At 53.4% G+C, this 18,683-nt stretch overlaps 12 non-coding genes across 12 annotated transcripts; all 12 read right to left on the bottom strand.

Moving 5' to 3' along the window:
* Window positions 1–976: 976 nt before the first annotated feature.
* Window positions 977–1,049, bottom strand: trnav-cac (transfer RNA valine (anticodon CAC)). Its single transcript has one exon. It is a non-coding gene; the product is annotated as a tRNA-Val (tRNA).
* Window positions 1,050–2,452: 1,403 nt separating this feature from the next.
* trnav-cac (transfer RNA valine (anticodon CAC)) lies at window positions 2,453–2,525 on the bottom strand. Its single transcript has one exon. It is a non-coding gene; the product is annotated as a tRNA-Val (tRNA).
* A 1,402-nt stretch (window positions 2,526–3,927) lies between these two features.
* On the bottom strand, window positions 3,928–4,000 carry trnav-cac (transfer RNA valine (anticodon CAC)). The gene has a single exon. It is a non-coding gene; the product is annotated as a tRNA-Val (tRNA).
* A 1,404-nt stretch (window positions 4,001–5,404) lies between these two features.
* trnav-cac (transfer RNA valine (anticodon CAC)) lies at window positions 5,405–5,477 on the bottom strand. The gene has a single exon. It is a non-coding gene; the product is annotated as a tRNA-Val (tRNA).
* Window positions 5,478–6,879: 1,402 nt separating this feature from the next.
* Window positions 6,880–6,952, bottom strand: trnav-cac (transfer RNA valine (anticodon CAC)). The gene has a single exon. It is a non-coding gene; the product is annotated as a tRNA-Val (tRNA).
* A 1,607-nt stretch (window positions 6,953–8,559) lies between these two features.
* Window positions 8,560–8,632, bottom strand: trnav-cac (transfer RNA valine (anticodon CAC)). The gene has a single exon. It is a non-coding gene; the product is annotated as a tRNA-Val (tRNA).
* A 1,404-nt stretch (window positions 8,633–10,036) lies between these two features.
* trnav-cac (transfer RNA valine (anticodon CAC)) lies at window positions 10,037–10,109 on the bottom strand. The gene has a single exon. It is a non-coding gene; the product is annotated as a tRNA-Val (tRNA).
* A 1,402-nt stretch (window positions 10,110–11,511) lies between these two features.
* trnav-cac (transfer RNA valine (anticodon CAC)) lies at window positions 11,512–11,584 on the bottom strand. Its single transcript has one exon. It is a non-coding gene; the product is annotated as a tRNA-Val (tRNA).
* Window positions 11,585–13,190: 1,606 nt separating this feature from the next.
* Window positions 13,191–13,263, bottom strand: trnav-cac (transfer RNA valine (anticodon CAC)). Its single transcript has one exon. It is a non-coding gene; the product is annotated as a tRNA-Val (tRNA).
* A 1,608-nt stretch (window positions 13,264–14,871) lies between these two features.
* On the bottom strand, window positions 14,872–14,944 carry trnav-cac (transfer RNA valine (anticodon CAC)). Its single transcript has one exon. It is a non-coding gene; the product is annotated as a tRNA-Val (tRNA).
* Window positions 14,945–16,550: 1,606 nt separating this feature from the next.
* On the bottom strand, window positions 16,551–16,623 carry trnav-cac (transfer RNA valine (anticodon CAC)). Its single transcript has one exon. It is a non-coding gene; the product is annotated as a tRNA-Val (tRNA).
* A 1,389-nt stretch (window positions 16,624–18,012) lies between these two features.
* On the bottom strand, window positions 18,013–18,085 carry trnav-cac (transfer RNA valine (anticodon CAC)). Its single transcript has one exon. It is a non-coding gene; the product is annotated as a tRNA-Val (tRNA).
* Between the last annotated feature and the right edge of the window lie 598 nt (window positions 18,086–18,683).

Here is an 18,683-nt window from a genome sequence, read left to right as displayed (position 1 = left end):
GAGTGGCTTTCAGCGGGCTGGCTCTTTCACTCCGGTGGCTGGTCAGGGGGGAGCTTAACAGCGGGTCCCCGGGTTCGCACGGTGAGCCGGGTCTTTGGGTGGCTCCGGGTCTGGACGGTGAGTCAAAGGTGAGTTTCTGAGCAGCGGGGCGGTGAGCCGGGTTGGTGAGTGGCTTTCAGGGCCGTGCTGTCAGTCTGTGTCTGGGACGAGGCGACGGCGGGCATTAAAAAGCGATTCTCCCAGAGATGCTCTAGATGCTGTCCTAAATAACTGCTCTTTTTACTTCTTCAATGACATTTTCTGTGTGTATAAAATCCACCCTCAATCAGAGTTTCCTCTGATCAAGCTGCAGCATTTAGAAGCTTCTTTGGCAGGCATACAGCAACTGCTAGTCTATTTTCTTAATGACCATTGTTTACTTGACTCAATCATGTAGGTATCATCGTACGAAACAAGAAGACTCCCCGTCGGGGAATCGAACCCCGGTCTTCTGCGTGACAGGCAGAGATACTGTCCACTATACTAACGAGGACAGTTTTGTGCCAAAATAACTTCCTGATTGCAGGAACTTAATAACTGTGTACCAATGTCATTGGAAAGTCAGTGTCCATCTCTTTTTAATCTTTTATATTGGTCCGCGATTCTCGGCTCTCCGCGGTCTCAGCGCGACGGGAATGCAGGTGAAGCCCCGCAAGTCTCGGCTCGGTTTGCCGCGAGGCTCTGGTCCAGCTGGTCCGGGGTTCCCCGCACCTCCGGGGACCCCCTCTCGGAACCTCTGCTGCTGGGGTCTGGTGGTGGAGCTAGTGTACGTTAATGGAGAATGACTGGCTTTTGGTCAGTTGTGGTACTGCAACAAAATTAATTTCTGCATGAGACCCAATGCGAGAAAGAGATGGTCGGCCTTCCTGTCCTGTGCACCAAGAAGAGGACTGGAGTGGTTTTCCAAGTCCAAATAATGGTATTGCAAAGTCATACATGTTTCCGCCCAGTTTCGAACAGGGGACCTTTCGCGTGTGAGGCGAACGTGATAACCACTACACTACGGAAACAGACATGCCTTGAAAATGGCGGGCATCAAAATAAAATCCTGTAAAAAACTCTGCTACAATTCTTGACAGTAAGATGGATACTGCAGGTTTTCTCCTGGCTGCTCTCAAAGACTCATGCTGATGTTAACCATTACACCATGGAACCCACTTCTGCTGTTATTGTGGTCTGACATTGTGGTGGTGGCACCTGACAGAGTGCTGTCCATGAGTGCTGTCCATGCTACCGAGAGCGTCTGGGTGTTTAGGGTACCAGGGCCCTGGTCCTCCAGCTCCGCGGGCTGGCTCTTTCACTCCGGTGGCTGGTGGGGGGGGGGCTTAACAGCGGGTCCCCGGGTTCGCCGGTGAGCCGGGTCTCTGGGTGGCTCCGGGTCTGGACGGTGAGTCAAAGGTGAGTTGCTGAGCAGCGGGGCGGTGAGCCGGGTTGGTGAGTGGCTTTCTGCGGTCTGGCTCTTTCACTCCGGTGGCTGGTCGGGGGGGAGCTTAACAGCGGGTCCCCGGGTTTGCACGGTGAGCCGGGTCTTTGGGTGGCTCCGGGTCTGGACGGTGAGTCAAAGGTGAGTTTCTGAGCAGCGGGGCGGTGAGCCGGGTTGGTGAGTGGCTTTCAGGGCCGTGCTGTCAGTCTGTGTCTGGGACGAGGCGACGGCGGGCATTAAAAAAGCGATTCTCCCAGAGATGCTCTAGATGCTGTCCTAAATAACTGCTCTTTTTACTTCTTCAATGACATTTTCTGTGTGTATAAAATCCACCCTCAATCAGAGTTTCCTCTGATCAAGCTGCAGCATTTAGAAGCTTCTTTGGCAGGCAGACAGCAACTGCTAGTCTATTTTCTTAATGACCATTGTTTACTTGACTCAATCATGTAGGTATCATCGTACGAAACAAGAAGTCTCCCCGTCGGGGAATCGAACCCCGGTCTTCTACGTGACAGGCAGAGATACTGTCCACTATACTAACGAGGACAGTTTTGTGCCAAAATAACTTCCTGATTGCAGGAACTTAATAACTGTGTACCAATGTCATTGGAAAGTCAGTGTTCATCTCCTTTTAAACTTTTATATCGGTCCGCGATTCTTGGCTCTCCGCGGTCTCAGCGCGACGGGAATGCAGGTGAAGCCCCCCGAGTCTCGGCTCGGTTTGCCGCGAGGCTCTGGTCCAGCTGGTCCGGGGTTCCCCGCACCTCCGGGGACCCCCTCTCGGAACCTCTGCTGCTGGGGTCTGGTGGTGGAGCTAGTGTACGTTAATGGAGAATGACTGGCTTTTGGTCAGTTGTGGTACTGCAACAAAATTAATTTCTGCATGAGACCCAATGCGAGAAAGAGATGGTCGGCCTTCCTGTCCTGTGCACCAAGAAGAGGACTGGAGTGGTTTTCCAAGTCCAAATAATGGTATTGCAAAGTCATACATGTTTCCGCCCAGTTTCGAACAGGGGACCTTTCGCGTGTGAGGCGAACGTGATAACCACTACACTACGGAAACAGACATGCCTTGAAAATGGCGGGCATCAAAATAAAATCCTGTAAAAAACTCTGCTACAATTCTTGACAGTAAGATGGATACTGCAGGTTTTCTCCTGGCTGCTCTCAAAGACACATGCTGATGTTAACCATTACACCATGGAACCCACTTCTGCTGTTATTGTGGTCTGACATTGTGGTGGTGGCACCTGACAGAGTGCTGTCCATGAGTGCTGTCCATGCTACCGAGAGCGTCTGGGTGTTTAGGGTACCAGGGCCCTGGTCCTCCAGCTCCGCGGGCTGGCTCTTTCACTCCGGTGGCTGGTGGGGGGGGGGCTTAACAGCGGGTCCCCGGGTTCGCCGGTGAGCCGGGTCTCTGGGTGGCTCCGGGTCTGGACGGTGAGTCAAAGGTGAGTTGCTGAGCAGCGGGGCGGTGAGCCGGGTTGGTGAGTGGCTTTCTGCGGTCTGGCTCTTTCACTCCGGTGGCTGGTCGGGGGGGAGCTTAACAGCGGGTCCCCGGGTTTGCACGGTGAGCCGGGTCTTTGGGTGGCTCCGGGTCTGGACGGTGAGTCAAAGGTGAGTTTCTGAGCAGCGGGGCGGTGAGCCGGGTTGGTGAGTGGCTTTCAGGGCCGTGCTGTCAGTCTGTGTCTGGGACGAGGCGACGGCGGGCATTAAAAAGCGATTCTCCCAGAGATGCTCTAGATGCTGTCCTAAATAACTGCTCTTTTTACTTCTTCAATGACATTTTCTGTGTGTATAAAATCCACCCTCAATCAGAGTTTCCTCTGATCAAGCTGCAGCATTTAGAAGCTTCTTTGGCAGGCAGACAGCAACTGCTAGTCTATTTTCTTAATGACCATTGTTTACTTGACTCAATCATGTAGGTATCATCGTACGAAACAAGAAGTCTCCCAGTCGGGGAATCGAACCCCGGTCTTCTACGTGACAGGCAGAGATACTGTCCACTATACTAACGAGGACAGTTTTGTGCCAAAATAACTTCCTGATTGCAGGAACTTAATAACTGTGTACCAATGTCATTGGAAAGTCAGTGTCCATCTCTTTTTAATCTTTTATATTGGTCCGCGATTCTCGGCTCTCCGCGGTCTCAGCGCGACGGGAATGCAGGTGAAGCCCCCCGAGTCTCGGCTCGGTTTGCCGCGAGGCTCTGGTCCAGCTGGTCCGGGGTTCCCCGCACCTCCGGGGACCCCCTCTCGGAACCTCTGCTGCTGGGGTCTGGTGGTGGAGCTAGTGTACGTTAATGGAGAATGACTGGCTTTTGGTCAGTTGTGGAACTGCAACATAATTAATTTCTGCATGAGACCCAATGCGAGAAAGAGATGGTCGGCCTTCCTGTCCTGTGCACCAAGAAGAGGACTGGAGTGGTTTTCCAAGTCCAAATAATGGTATTGCAAAGTCATACATGTTTCCGCCCAGTTTCGAACAGGGGACCTTTCGCGTGTGAGGCGAACGTGATAACCACTACACTACGGAAACAGACATGCCTTGAAAATGGCGGGCATCAAAATAAAATCCTGTAAAAAACTCTGCTACAATTCTTGACAGTAAGATGGATACTGCAGGTTTTCTCCTGGCTGCTCTCAAAGACTCATGCTGATGTTAACCATTACACCATGGAACCCACTTCTGCTGTTATTGTGGTCTGACATTGTGGTGGTGGCACCTGACAGAGTGCTGTCCATGAGTGCTGTCCATGCTACCGAGAGCGTCTGGGTGTTTAGGGTACCAGGGCCCTGGTCCTCCAGCTCCGCGGGCTGGCTCTTTCACTCCGGTGGCTGGTGGGCGGGGGGGCTTAAAAGCGGGTCCCCGGGTTCGCACGGTGAGCCGGGTCTCTGGGTGGCTCCGGGTCTGGACGGTGAGTCAAAGGTGAGTTGCTGAGCAGCGGGGCGGTGAGCCGGGTTGGTGAGTGGCTTTCTGCGGGCTGGCTCTTTCACTCCGGTGGCTGGTCGGGGGGGAGCTTAACAGCGGGTCCCCGGGTTCGCACGGTGAGCCGGGTCTTTGGGTGGCTCCGGGTCTGGACGGTGAGTCAAAGGTGAGTTTCTGAGCAGCGGGGCGGTGAGACGGGTTGGTGAGTGGCTTTCAGGGCCGTGCTGTCAGTCTGTGTCTGGGACGAGGCGACGGCGGGCATTAAAAAGCGATTCTCCCACAGATGCTCTAGATGCTGTCCTAAATAACTGCTCTTTTTATTTCTTCAATGACATTTTCTGTGTGTATAAAATCCACCCTCAATCAGAGTTTCCTCTGATCAAGCAGCAGCATTTAGAAGCTTCTTTGGCAGGCAGACAGCAACTGCTAGTCTATTTTCTTAATGACCATTGTTTACTTGACTCAATCATGTAGGTATCATCGTACGAAACAAGAAGTCTCCCCGTCGGGGAATCGAACCCCGGTCTTCTGCGTGACAGGCAGAGATACTGTCCACTATACTAACGAGGACAGTTTTGTGCCAAAATAACTTCCTGATTGCAGGAACTTAATAACTGTGTACCAATGTCATTGGAAAGTCAGTGTCCATCTCTTTTTAATCTTTTATATTGGTCCGCGATTCTCGGCTCTCCGCGGTCTCAGCGCGACGGGAATGCAGGTGAAGCCCCCCGAGTCTCGGCTCGGTTTGCCGCGAGGCTCTGGTCCAGCTGGTACGGGGTTCCCCGCACTTCCGGGGACCCCCTCTCGGAACCTCTGCTGCTGGGGTCTGGTGGTGGAGCTAGTGTACGTTAATGGAGAATGACTGGCTTTTGGTCAGTTGTGGTACTGCAACAAAATTAATTTCTGCATGAGACCCAATGCGAGAAAGAGATGGTCGGCCTTCCTATCCTGTGCACCAAGAAGAGGACTGGAGTGGTTTTCCAAGTCCAAATAATGGTATTGCAAAGTCATACATGTTTCCGCCCAGTTTCGAACAGGGGACCTTTCGCGTGTGAGGCGAACGTGATAACCACTACACTACGGAAACAGACATGCCTTGAAAATGGCGGGCATCAAAATAAAATCCTGTAAAAAACTCTGCTACAATTCTTGACAGTAAGATGGATACTGCAGGTTTTCTCCTGGCTGCTCTCAAAGACTCATGCTGATGTTAACCATTACACCATGGAACCCACTTCTGCTGTTATTGTGGTCTGACATTGTGGTGGTGGCACCTGACAGAGTGCTGTCCATGAGTGCTGTCCATGCTACCGAGAGCGTCTGGGTGTTTAGGGTACCAGGGCCCTGGTCCTCCAGCTCCGCGGGCTGGCTCTTTCACTCCGGTGGCTGGTGGGGGGGGGGCTTAACAGCGGGTCCCCGGGTTCGCCGGTGAGCCGGGTCTCTGGGTGGCTCCGGGTCTGGACGGTGAGTCAAAGGTGAGTTGCTGAGCAGCGGGGCGGTGAGCCGGGTTGGTGAGTGGCTTTCTGCGGTCTGGCTCTTTCACTCCGGTGGCTGGTCGGAGGGGAGCTTAACAGCGGGTCCCCGGGTTTGCACGGTGAGCCGGGTCTTTGGGTGGCTCCGGGTCTGGACGGTGAGTCAAAGGTGAGTTTCTGAGCAGCGGGGCGGTGAGCCGGGTTGGTGAGTGGCTTTCAGGGCCGTGCTGTCAGTCTGTGTCTGGGACGAGGCGACGGCGGGCATTAAAAAGCGATTCTCCCAGAGATGCTCTAGATGCTGTCCTAAATAACTGCTCTTTTTACTTCTTCAATGACATTTTCTGTGTGTATAAAATCCACCCTCAATCAGAGTTTCCTCTGATCAAGCTGCAGCATTTAGAAGCTTCTTTGGCAGGCATACAGCAACTGCTAGTCTATTTTCTTAATGACCATTGTTTACTTGACTCAATCATGTAGGTATCATCGTACGAAACAAGAAGACTCCCCGTCGGGGAATCGAACCCCGGTCTTCTGCGTGACAGGCAGAGACACTGTCCACTATACTAACGAGGACAGTTTTGTGCCAAAATAACTTCCTGATTGCAGGAACTTAATAACTGTGTACCAATGTCATTGGAAAGTCAGTGTCCATCTCTTTTTAATCTTTTATATTGGTCCGCGATTCTCGGCTCTCCGCGGTCTCAGCGCGACGGGAATGCAGGTGAAGCCCCGCAAGTCTCGGCTCGGTTTGCCGCGAGGCTCTGGTCCAGCTGGTCCGGTGTTCCCCGCACCTCCGGGGACCCCCTCTCGGAACCTCTGCTGCTGGGGTCTGGTGGTGGAGCTAGTGTACGCTAATGGAAAATGACTGGCTTTTGGTCAGTTGTGGAACTGCAACAAAATTAATTTCTGCATGAGACCCAATGCGAGAAAGAGATGGTCGGCCTTCCTGTCCTGTGCACCAAGAAGAGGACTGGAGTGGTTTTCCAAGTCCAAATAATGGTATTGCAAAGTCATACATGTTTCCGCCCAGTTTCGAACAGGGGACCTTTCGCGTGTGAGGCGAACGTGATAACCACTACACTACGGAAACAGACATGCTTTGAAAATGGCGGGCATAAAAATAAAATCCTGTAAAAAACTCTGCTACAATTCTTGACAGTAAGATGGATACTGCAGGTTTTCTCCTGGCTGCTCTCAAAGACTCATGCTGATGTTAACCATTACACCATGGAACCCACTTCTGCTGTTATTGTGGTCTGACATTGTGGTGGTGGCACCTGACAGAGTGCTGTCCATGAGTGCTGTCCATGCTACCGAGAGCGTCTGGGTGTTTAGGGTACCAGGGCCCTGGTCCTCCAACTCCGCGGGCTGGCTCTTTCACTCCGGTGGCTGGTGGGGGGGGGGGGAGCTTAACAGCGGGTCCCCGGGTTCGCACGGTGAGCCGTGTCTCTGGGTGGCTCCGGGTCTGGACGGTGAGTCAAAGGTGAGTTGCTGAGCAGCGGGGCGGTGAGCCGGGTCGGTGAGTGGCTTTCTGCGGGCTGGCTCTTTCACTCCGGTGGCTGGTCGGAGGGGAGCTTAACAGCGGGTCCCCGGGTTCGCACGGTGAGCCGGGTCTTTGGGTGGCTCCGGGCCTGGAGCTGCAGCATTTAGAAGCTTCTTTGGCAGGCAGAGGGTGAGTCAAAGGTAAGTTGCTGAGCAGCGGGGCGGTGAGCCGGGTTGGTGAGTGGCTTTCTGCGGGCTGGCTCTTTCACTCCGGTGGCTGGTCAGGGGGGAGCTTAACAGCGGGTCCCCGGGTTCGCACGGTGAGCCGGGTCTTTGGGTGGCTCCGGGCCTGGACGGTGAGTCAAAGGTGAGTTTCTGAGCAGCGGGGCGGTGAGACGAGTTGGTGAGTGGCTTTCAGGGCTGTGCTGTCAGTCTGTGTCTGGGACGAGGCGACGGCGGGCATTAAAAAGCGATTCTCCCAGAGATGCTCTAGATGCTGTCCTAAATAACTGCTCTTTTTACTTCTTCAATGACATTTTCTGTGTGTATAAAATCCACCCTCAATCAGAGTTTCCTCTGATCAAGCTGCAGCATTTAGAAGCTTCTTTGGCAGGCATACAGCAACTGCTAGTCTATTTTCTTAATGACCATTGTTTACTTGACTCAATCATGTAGGTATCATCGTACGAAACAAGAAGACTCCCCGTCGGGGAATCGAACCCCGGTCTTCTGTGTGACAGGCAGAGATACTGTCCACTATACTAACGAGGACAGTTTTGTGCCAAAATAACTTCCTGATTGCAGGAACTTAATAACTGTGTACCAATGTCATTGGAAAGTCAGTGTCCATCTCTTTTTAATCTTTTATATTGGTCCGCGATTCTCGGCTCTCCGCGGTCTCAGCGCGACGGGAATGCAGGTGAAGCCCCGCAAGTCTCGGCTCGGTTTGCCGCGAGGCTCTGGTCCAGCTGGTCCGGTGTTCCCCGCACCTCCGGGGACCCCCTCTCGGAACCTGTGCTGCTGGGGTCTGGTGGTGGAGCTAGTGTACGTTAATGGAGAATGACTGGCTTTTGGTCAGTTGTGGTACTGCAACAAAATTAATTTCTGCATGAGACCCAATGCGAGAAAGAGATGGTCGGCCTTCCTGTCCTGTGCACCAAGAAGAGTACTGGAGTGGTTTTCCAAGTCCAAATAATGGTATTGCAAAGTCATACATGTTTCCGCCCAGTTTCGAACAGGGGACCTTTCGCGTGTGAGGCGAACATGATAACCACTACACTACGGAAACAGACATGCCTTGAAAATGGCGGGCATCAAAATAAAATCCTGTAAAAAACTCTGCTACAATTCTTGACAGTAAGATGGATACTGCAGGTTTTCTCCTGGCTGCTCTCAAAGACTCATGCTGATGTTAACCATTACACCATGGAACCCACTTCTGCTGTTATTGTGGTCTGACATTGTGGTGGTGGCACCTGACAGAGTGCTGTCCATGAGTGCTGTCCATGCTACCGAGAGCGTCTGGGTGTTTAGGGTACCAGGGCCCTGGTCCTCCAGCTCCGCGGGCTGGCTCTTTCACTCCGGTGGCTGGTGGGCGGGGGGGCTTAAAAGCGGGTCCCCGGGTTCGCACGGTGAGCCGGGTCTCTGGGTGGCTCCGGGTCTGGACGGTGAGTCAAAGGTGAGTTGCTGAGCAGCGGGGCGGTGAGCCGGGTTGGTGAGTGGCTTTCTGCGGGCTGGCTCTTTCACTCCGGTGGCTGGTCAGGGGGGAGCTTAACAGCGGGTCCCCGGGTTCGCACGGTGAGCCGGGTCTTTGGGTGGCTCCGGGTCTGGACGGTGAGTCAAAGGTGAGTTTCTGAGCAGCGGGGCGGTGAGACGGGTTGGTGAGTGGCTTTCAGGGCCGTGCTGTCAGTCTGTGTCTGGGACGAGGCGACGGCGGGCATTAAAAAGCGATTCTCCCACAGATGCTCTAGATGCTGTCCTAAATAACTGCTCTTTTTATTTCTTCAATGACATTTTCTGTGTGTATAAAATCCACCCTCAATCAGAGTTTCCTCTGATCAAGCAGCAGCATTTAGAAGCTTCTTTGGCAGGCAGACAGCAACTGCTAGTCTATTTTCTTAATGACCATTGTTTACTTGACTCAATCATGTAGGTATCATCGTACGAAACAAGAAGTCTCCCCGTCGGGGAATCGAACCCCGGTCTTCTGCGTGACAGGCAGAGATACTGTCCACTATACTAACGAGGACAGTTTTGTGCCAAAATAACTTCCTGATTGCAGGAACTTAATAACTGTGTACCAATGTCATTGGAAAGTCAGTGTCCATCTCTTTTTAATCTTTTATATTGGTCCGCGATTCTCGGCTCTCCGCGGTCTCAGCGCGACGGGAATGCAGGTGAAGCCCCCCGAGTCTCGGCTCGGTTTGCCGCGAGGCTCTGGTCCAGCTGGTACGGGGTTCCCCGCACTTCCGGGGACCCCCTCTCGGAACCTCTGCTGCTGGGGTCTGGTGGTGGAGCTAGTGTACGTTAATGGAGAATGACTGGCTTTTGGTCAGTTGTGGTACTGCAACAAAATTAATTTCTGCATGAGACCCAATGCGAGAAAGAGATGGTCGGCCTTCCTATCCTGTGCACCAAGAAGAGGACTGGAGTGGTTTTCCAAGTCCAAATAATGGTATTGCCAAGTCATACATGTTTCCGCCCAGTTTCGAACAGGGGACCTTTCGCGTGTGAGGCGAACGTGATAACCACTACACTACGGAAACAGACATGCCTTGAAAATGGCGGGCATCAAAATAAAATCCTGTAAAAAACTCTGCTACAATTCTTGACAGTAAGATGGATACTGCAGGTTTTCTCCTGGCTGCTCTCAAAGACTCATGCTGATGTTAACCATTACACCATGGAACCCACTTCTGCTGTTATTGTGGTCTGACATTGTGGTGGTGGCACCTGACAGAGTGCTGTCCATGAGTGCTGTCCATGCTACCGAGAGCGTCTGGGTGTTTAGGGTACCAGGGCCCTGGTCCTCCAGCTCCGCGGGCTGGCTCTTTCACTCCGGTGGCTGGTGGGGGGGGGGCTTAACAGCGGGTCCCCGGGTTCGCCGGTGAGCCGGGTCTCTGGGTGGCTCCGGGTCTGGACGGTGAGTCAAAGGTGAGTTGCTGAGCAGCGGGGCGGTGAGCCGGGTTGGTGAGTGGCTTTCTGCGGTCTGGCTCTTTCACTCCGGTGGCTGGTCGGAGGGGAGCTTAACAGCGGGTCCCCGGGTTTGCACGGTGAGCCGGGTCTTTGGGTGGCTCCGGGTCTGGACGGTGAGTCAAAGGTGAGTTTCTGAGCAGCGGGGCGGTGAGCCGGGTTGGTGAGTGGCTTTCAGGGCCGTGCTGTCAGTCTGTGTCTGGGACGAGGCGACGGCGGGCATTAAAAAGCGATTCTCCCAGAGATGCTCTAGATGCTGTCCTAAATAACTGCTCTTTTTACTTCTTCAATGACATTTTCTGTGTGTATAAAATCCACCCTCAATCAGAGTTTCCTCTGATCAAGCTGCAGCATTTAGAAGCTTCTTTGGCAGGCATACAGCAACTGCTAGTCTATTTTCTTAATGACCATTGTTTACTTGACTCAATCATGTAGGTATCATCGTACGAAACAAGAAGACTCCCCGTCGGGGAATCGAACCCCGGTCTTCTGCGTGACAGGCAGAGATACTGTCCACTATACTAACGAGGACAGTTTTGTGCCAAAATAACTTCCTGATTGCAGGAACTTAATAACTGTGTACCAATGTCATTGGAAAGTCAGTGTCCATCTCTTTTTAATCTTTTATATTGGTCCGCGATTCTCGGCTCTCCGCGGTCTCAGCGCGACGGGAATGCAGGTGAAGCCCCGCAAGTCTCGGCTCGGTTTGCCGCGAGGCTCTGGTCCAGCTGGTCCGGTGTTCCCCGCACCTCCGGGGACCCCCTCTCGGAACCTCTGCTGCTGGGGTCTGGTGGTGGAGCTAGTGTACGCTAATGGAAAATGACTGGCTTTTGGTCAGTTGTGGAACTGCAACAAAATTAATTTCTGCATGAGACCCAATGCGAGAAAGAGATGGTCGGCCTTCCTGTCCTGTGCACCAAGAAGAGGACTGGAGTGGTTTTCCAAGTCCAAATAATGGTATTGCAAAGTCATACATGTTTCCGCCCAGTTTCGAACAGGGGACCTTTCGCGTGTGAGGCGAACGTGATAACCACTACACTACGGAAACAGACATGCTTTGAAAATGGCGGGCATAAAAATAAAATCCTGTAAAAAACTCTGCTACAATTCTTGACAGTAAGATGGATACTGCAGGTTTTCTCCTGGCTGCTCTCAAAGACTCATGCTGATGTTAACCATTACACCATGGAACCCACTTCTGCTGTTATTGTGGTCTGACATTGTGGTGGTGGCACCTGACAGAGTGCTGTCCATGAGTGCTGTCCATGCTACCGAGAGCGTCTGGGTGTTTAGGGTACCAGGGCCCTGGTCCTCCAACTCCGCGGGCTGGCTCTTTCACTCCGGTGGCTGGTGGGGGGGGGGGAGCTTAACAGCGGGTCCCCGGGTTCGCACGGTGAGCCGTGTCTCTGGGTGGCTCCGGGTCTGGACGGTGAGTCAAAGGTGAGTTGCTGAGCAGCGGGGCGGTGAGCCGGGTCGGTGAGTGGCTTTCTGCGGGCTGGCTCTTTCACTCCGGTGGCTGGTCGGAGGGGAGCTTAACAGCGGGTCCCCGGGTTCGCACGGTGAGCCGGGTCTTTGGGTGGCTCCGGGCCTGGAGCTGCAGCATTTAGAAGCTTCTTTGGCAGGCAGAGGGTGAGTCAAAGGTAAGTTGCTGAGCAGCGGGGCGGTGAGCCGGGTTGGTGAGTGGCTTTCTGCGGGCTGGCTCTTTCACTCCGGTGGCTGGTCAGGGGGGAGCTTAACAGCGGGTCCCCGGGTTCGCACGGTGAGCCGGGTCTTTGGGTGGCTCCGGGCCTGGACGGTGAGTCAAAGGTGAGTTTCTGAGCAGCGGGGCGGTGAGACGAGTTGGTGAGTGGCTTTCAGGGCTGAGCTGTCAGTCTGTGTCTGGGACGAGGCGACGGCGGGCATTAAAAAGCGATTCTCCCAGAGATGCTCTAGATGCTGTCCTAAATAACTGCTCTTTTTACTTCTTCAATGACATTTTCTGTGTGTATAAAATCCACCCTCAATCAGAGTTTCCTCTGATCAAGCTGCAGCATTTAGAAGCTTCTTTGGCAGGCATACAGCAACTGCTAGTCTATTTTCTTAATGACCATTGTTTACTTGACTCAATCATGTAGGTATCATCGTACGAAACAAGAAGACTCCCCGTCGGGGAATCGAACCCCGGTCTTCTGCGTGACAGGCAGAGATACTGTCCACTATACTAACGAGGACAGTTTTGTGCCAAAATAACTTCCTGATTGCAGGAACTTAATAACTGTGTACCAATGTCATTGGAAAGTCAGTGTCCATCTCTTTTTAATCTTTTATATTGGTCCGCGATTCTCGGCTCTCCGCGGTCTCAGCGCGACGGGAATGCAGGTGAAGCCCCGCAAGTCTCGGCTCGGTTTGCCGCGAGGCTCTGGTCCAGCTGGTCCGGTGTTCCCCGCACCTCCGGGGACCCCCTCTCGGAACCTGTGCTGCTGGGGTCTGGTGGTGGAGCTAGTGTACGCTAATGGAGAATGACTGGCTTTTGGTCAGTTGTGGAACTGCAACAAAATTAATTTCTGCATGAGACCCAATGCGAGAAAGAGATGGTCGGCCTTCCTGTCCTGTGCACCAAGAAGAGGACTGGAGTGGTTTTCGAAGTCCAAATAATGGTATTGCAAAGTCATACATGTTTCCGCCCAGTTTCGAACAGGGGACCTTTCGCGTGTGAGGCGAACGTGATAACCACTACACTACGGAAACAGACATGCTTTGAAAATGGCGGGCATAAAAATTAAATCCTGTAAAAAACTCTGCTACAATTCTTGACAGTAAGATGGATACTGCAGGTTTTCTCCTGGCTGCTCTCAAAGACTCATGCTGATGTTAACCATTACACCATGGAACCCACTTCTGCTGTTATTGTGGTCTGACATTGTGGTGGTGGCACCTGACAGAGTGCTGTCCATGAGTGCTGTCCATGCTACCGAGAGCGTCTGGGTGTTTAGGGTACCAGGGCCCTGGTCCTCCAACTCCGCGGGCTGGCTCTTTCACTCCGGTGGCTGGTGGGGGGGGGGGGGAGCTTAACAGCGGGTCCCCGGGTTCGCACAGTGAGCCGTGTCTCTGGGTGGCTCCGGGTCTGGACGGTGAGTCAAAGGTGAGTTGCTGAGCAGCGGGGCGGTGAGCCGGGTCGGTGAGTGGCTTTCTGCGGGCTGGCTCTTTCACTCCGGTGGCTGGTCGGAGGGGAGCTTAACAGCGGGTCCCCGGGTTCGCACGGTGAGCCGGGTCTTTGGGTGGCTCCGGGCCTGGAGCTGCAGCATTTAGAAGCTTCTTTGGCAGGCAGAGGGTGAGTCAAAGGTGAGTTGCTGAGCAGCGGGGCGGTGAGCCGGGTTGGTGAGTGGCTTTCTGCGGTCTGGCTCTTTCACTCCGGTGGCTGGTCAGGGGGGAGCTTAACAGCGGGTCCCCGAGTTCGCACGGTGAGCCGGGTCTTTGGGTGGCTCCGGGTCTGGACGGTGAGTCAAAGGTGAGTTTCTGAGCAGCGGGGCGGTGAGACGAGTTGGTGAGTGGCTTTCAGGGCTGTGCTGTCAGTCTGTGTCTGGGACGAGGCGACGGCAGGCATTAAAAAGCGATTCTCCCAGAGATGCTCTAGATGCTGTCCTAAATAACTGCTCTTTTTACTTCTTCAATGACATTTTCTGTGTGTATAAAATCCACCCTCAATCAGAGTTTCCTCTGATTAAGCTGCAGCATTTAGAAGCTTCTTTGGCAGGCAGACAGCAACTGCTAGTCTATTTTCTTAATGACCATTGTTTACTTGACTCAATCATGTAGGTATCATCGTACGAAACAAGAAGTCTCCCCGTCGGGGAATCGAACCCCGGTCTTCTGCGTGACAGGCAGAGATACTGTCCACTATACTAACGAGGACAGTTTTGTGCCAAAATAACTTCCTGATTGCAGGAACTTAATAACTGTGTACCAATGTCATTGGAAAGTCAGTGTCCATCTCTTTTTAATCTTTTATATTGGTCCGCGATTCTCGGCTCTCCGCGGTCTCAGCGCGACAGGAATGCAGGTGAAGCCCCGCGAGTCTCGGCTCGGTTTGCCGCGAGGCTCTGGTCCAGCTGGTCCGGGGTTCCCCGCACCTCCGGGGACCCCCTCTCGGAACCTCTGCTGCTGGGGTCTGGTGGTGGAGCTAGTGTACGCTAATGGAGAATGACTGGCTTTTGGTCAGTTGTGGAACTGCAACAAAATTAATTTCTGCATGAGACCCAATGCGAGAAAGAGATGGTCGGCCTTCCTGTCCTGTGCAACAAGAAGAGGACTGGAGTGGTTTTCCAAGTCCAAATAATGTTATTGCAAAGTCATACATGTTTCCGCCCAGTTTCGATCAGGGGACCTTTCGCGTGTGAGGCGAACGTGATAACCACTACACTACGGAAACAGACATGCTTTGAAAATGGCGGGCATAAAAATAAAATCCTGTAAAAAAACTCTGCAACAATTCTTGACAGTAAGATGGATACTGCAGGTTTTCTCCTGGCTGCTCTCAAAGACTCATGCTGATGTTAACCATTACACCATGGAACCCACTTCTGCTGTTATTGTGGTCTGACATTGTGGTGGTGGCACCTGACAGAGTGCTGTCCATGAGTGCTGTCCATGCTACCGAGAGCGTCTGGGTGTTTAGGGTACCAGGGCCCTGGTCCTCCAGCTCCGCGGGCTGGCTCTTTCACTCCGGTGGCTGGTGGGGGGGGGGAGCTTAACAGCGGGTCCCCGGGTTCGCACAGTGAACCGTGTCTCTGGGTGGCTCCGGGTCTGGACGGTGAGTCAAAGGTGAGTTGCTGAGCAGCGGGGCGGTGAGCCGGGTCGGTGAGTGGCTTTCTGCGGGCTGGCTCTTTCACTCCGGTGGCTGGTCGGAGGGGAGCTTAACAGCGGGTCCCTGGGTTCGCACGGTGAGCCGGGTCTTTGGGTGGCTCCGGGCATGGAGCTGCAGCATTTAGAAGCTTCTTTGGCAGGCAGAGGGTGAGTCAAAGGTGAGTTGCTGAGCAGCGGGGCGGTGAGCCGGGTTGGTGAGTGGCTTTCAGCGGGCTGGCTCTTTCACTCCGGTGGCTGGTCAGGGGGGAGCTTAACAGCGGGTCCCCGGGTTCGCACGGTGAGCCGGGTCTTTGGGTGGCTCCGGGTCTGGACGGTGAGTCAAAGGTGAGTTTCTGAGCAGCGGGGCGGTGAGCCGGGTTGGTGAGTGGCTTACAGGGCCGTGCTGTCAGTCTGTGTCTGGGACGAGGCGACGGCGGGCATTAAAAAGCGATTCTCCCAGAGATGCTCTAGATGCTGTCCTAAATAACTGCTCTTTTTACTTCTTCAATGACATTTTCTGTGTGTATAAAATCCACCTTCAATCAGAGTTTCCTCTGATCAAGCTGCAGCATTTAGAAGCTTCTTTGGCAGGCAGACAGCAACTGCTAGTCTATTTTCTTAATGACCATTGTTTACTTGACTCAATCATGTAGGTATCATCGTACGAAACAAGAAGACTCCCCGTCGGGGAATCGAACCCCGGTCTTCTGTGTGACAGGCAGAGATACTGTCCACTATACTAACGAGGACAGTTTTGTGCCAAAATAACTTCCTGATTGCAGGAACTTAATAACTGTGTACCAATGTCATTGGAAAGTCAGTGTCCATCTCTTTTTAATCTTTTATATTGGTCCGCGATTCTCGGCTCTCCGCGGTCTCAGCGCGACGGGAATGCAGGTGAAGCCCCGCAAGTCTCGGCTCGGTTTGCCGCGAGGCTCTGGTCCAGCTGGTCCGGTGTTCCCCGCACCTCCGGGGACCCCCTCTCGGAACCTGTGCTGCTGGGGTCTGGTGGTGGAGCTAGTGTACGTTAATGGAGAATGACTGGCTTTTGGTCAGTTGTGGTACTGCAACAAAATTAATTTCTGCATGAGACCCAATGCGAGAAAGAGATGGTCGGCCTTCCTGTCCTGTGCACCAAGAAGAGTACTGGAGTGGTTTTCCAAGTCCAAATAATGGTATTGCAAAGTCATACATGTTTCCGCCCAGTTTCGAACAGGGGACCTTTCGCGTGTGAGGCGAACATGATAACCACTACACTACGGAAACAGACATGCCTTGAAAATGGCGGGCATCAAAATAAAATCCTGTAAAAAACTCTGCTACAATTCTTGACAGTAAGATGGATACTGCAGGTTTTCTCCTGGCTGCTCTCAAAGACTCATGCTGATGTTAACCATTACACCATGGAACCCACTTCTGCTGTTATTGTGGTCTGACATTGTGGTGGTGGCACCTGACAGAGTGCTGTCCATGAGTGCTGTCCATGCTACCGAGAGCGTCTGGGTGTTTAGGGTACCAGGGCCCTGGTCCTCCAGCTCCGCGGGCTGGCTCTTTCACTCCGGTGGCTGGTGGGCGGGGGGGCTTAAAAGCGGGTCCCCGGGTTCGCACGGTGAGCCGGGTCTCTGGGTGGCTCCGGGTCTGGACGGTGAGTCAAAGGTGAGTTGCTGAGCAGCGGGGCGGTGAGCCGGGTTGGTGAGTGGCTTTCTGCGGGCTGGCTCTTTCACTCCGGTGGCTGGTCGGGGGGGAGCTTAACAGCGGGTCCCCGGGTTCGCACGGTGAGCCGGGTCTTTGGGTGGCTCCGGGTCTGGACGGTGAGTCAAAGGTGAGTTTCTGAGCAGCGGGGCGGTGAGCCGGGTTGGTGAGTGGCTTTCAGGGCCGTGCTGTCAGTCTGTGTCTGGGACGAGGCGACGGCGGGCATTAAAAAGCGATTCTCCCACAGATGCTCTAGATGCTGTCCTAAATAACTGCTCTTTTTATTCATTCAATGACATTTTCTGTGTGTATAAAATCCACCCTCAATCAGAGTTTCCTCTGATCAAGCAGCAGCATTTAGAAGCTTCTTTGGCAGGCAGACAGCAACTGCTAGTCTATTTTCTTAATGACCATTGTTTACTTGACTCAATCATGTAGGTATCATCGTACGAAACAAGAAGTCTCCCCGTCGGGGAATCGAACCCCGGTCTTCTGCGTGACAGGCAGAGATACTGTCCACTATACTAACGAGGACAGTTTTGTGCCAAAACAACTTCCTGATTGCAGGAACTTAATAACTGTGTACCAATGTCATTGGAAAGTCAGTGTCCATCTCTTTTTAATCTTTTATATTGGTCCGCGATTCTCGGCTCTCCGCGGTCTCAGCGCGACGGGAATGCAGGTGAAGCCCGGTTTGCCGCGAGGCTCTGGTCCAGCTGGTCCGGTGTTCCCCGCACCTCCGGGGACCCCCTCTCGGAACCTCTGCTGCTGGGGTCTGGTGGTGGAGCTAGTGTACGCTAATGGAGAATGACTGGCTTTTGGTCAGTTGTGGAACTGCAACAAAATTAATTTCTGCATGAGACCCAATGCGAGAAAGAGATGGTCGGCCTTCCTGTCCTGTGCACCAAGAAGAGGACTGGAGTGGTTTTCCAAGTCCAAATAATGGTATTGCAAAGTCATACATGTTTCCGCCCAGTTTCGAACAGGGGACCTTTCGCGTGTGAGGCGAACGTGATAACCACTACACTACGGAAACAGACATGCTTTGAAAATGGCGGGCATAAAAATAAAATCCTGTAAAAAACTCTGCTACAATTCTTGACAGTAAGATGGATACTGCAGGTTTTCTCCTGGCTGCTCTCAAAGACTCATGCTGATGTTAACCATTACACCATGGAACCCACTTCTGCTGTTATTGTGGTCTGACATTGTGGTGGTGGCACCTGACAGAGTGCTGTCCATGAGTGCTGTCCATGCTACCGAGAGCGTCTGGGTGTTTAGGGTACCAGGGCCCTGGTCCTCCAACTCCGCGGGCTGGCTCTTTCACTCCGGTGGCTGGTGGGGGGGGGGGAGCTTAACAGCGGGTCCCCGGGTTCGCACGGTGAGCCGTGTCTCTGGGTGGCTCCGGGTCTGGACGGTGAGTCAAAGGTGAGTTGCTGAGCAGCGGGGCGGTGAGCCGGGTCGGTGAGTGGCTTTCTGCGGGCTGGCTCTTTCACTCCGGTGGCTGGTCGGAGGGGAGCTTAACAGCGGGTCCCCGGGTTCGCACGGTGAGCCGGGTCTTTGGGTGGCTCCGGGCCTGGAGCTGCAGCATTTAGAAGCTTCTTTGGCAGGCAGAGGGTGAGTCAAAGGTGAGT

Source organism: Cololabis saira, unplaced genomic scaffold (genome assembly GCF_033807715.1).
Source record: "Cololabis saira isolate AMF1-May2022 unplaced genomic scaffold, fColSai1.1 scf146, whole genome shotgun sequence".
Lineage (NCBI taxonomy): Eukaryota > Metazoa > Chordata > Actinopteri > Beloniformes > Belonidae > Cololabis > Cololabis saira.
Note: the sequence above shows the minus strand (reverse complement) of the source record. Positions and strands in the feature narration are given on the sequence as shown.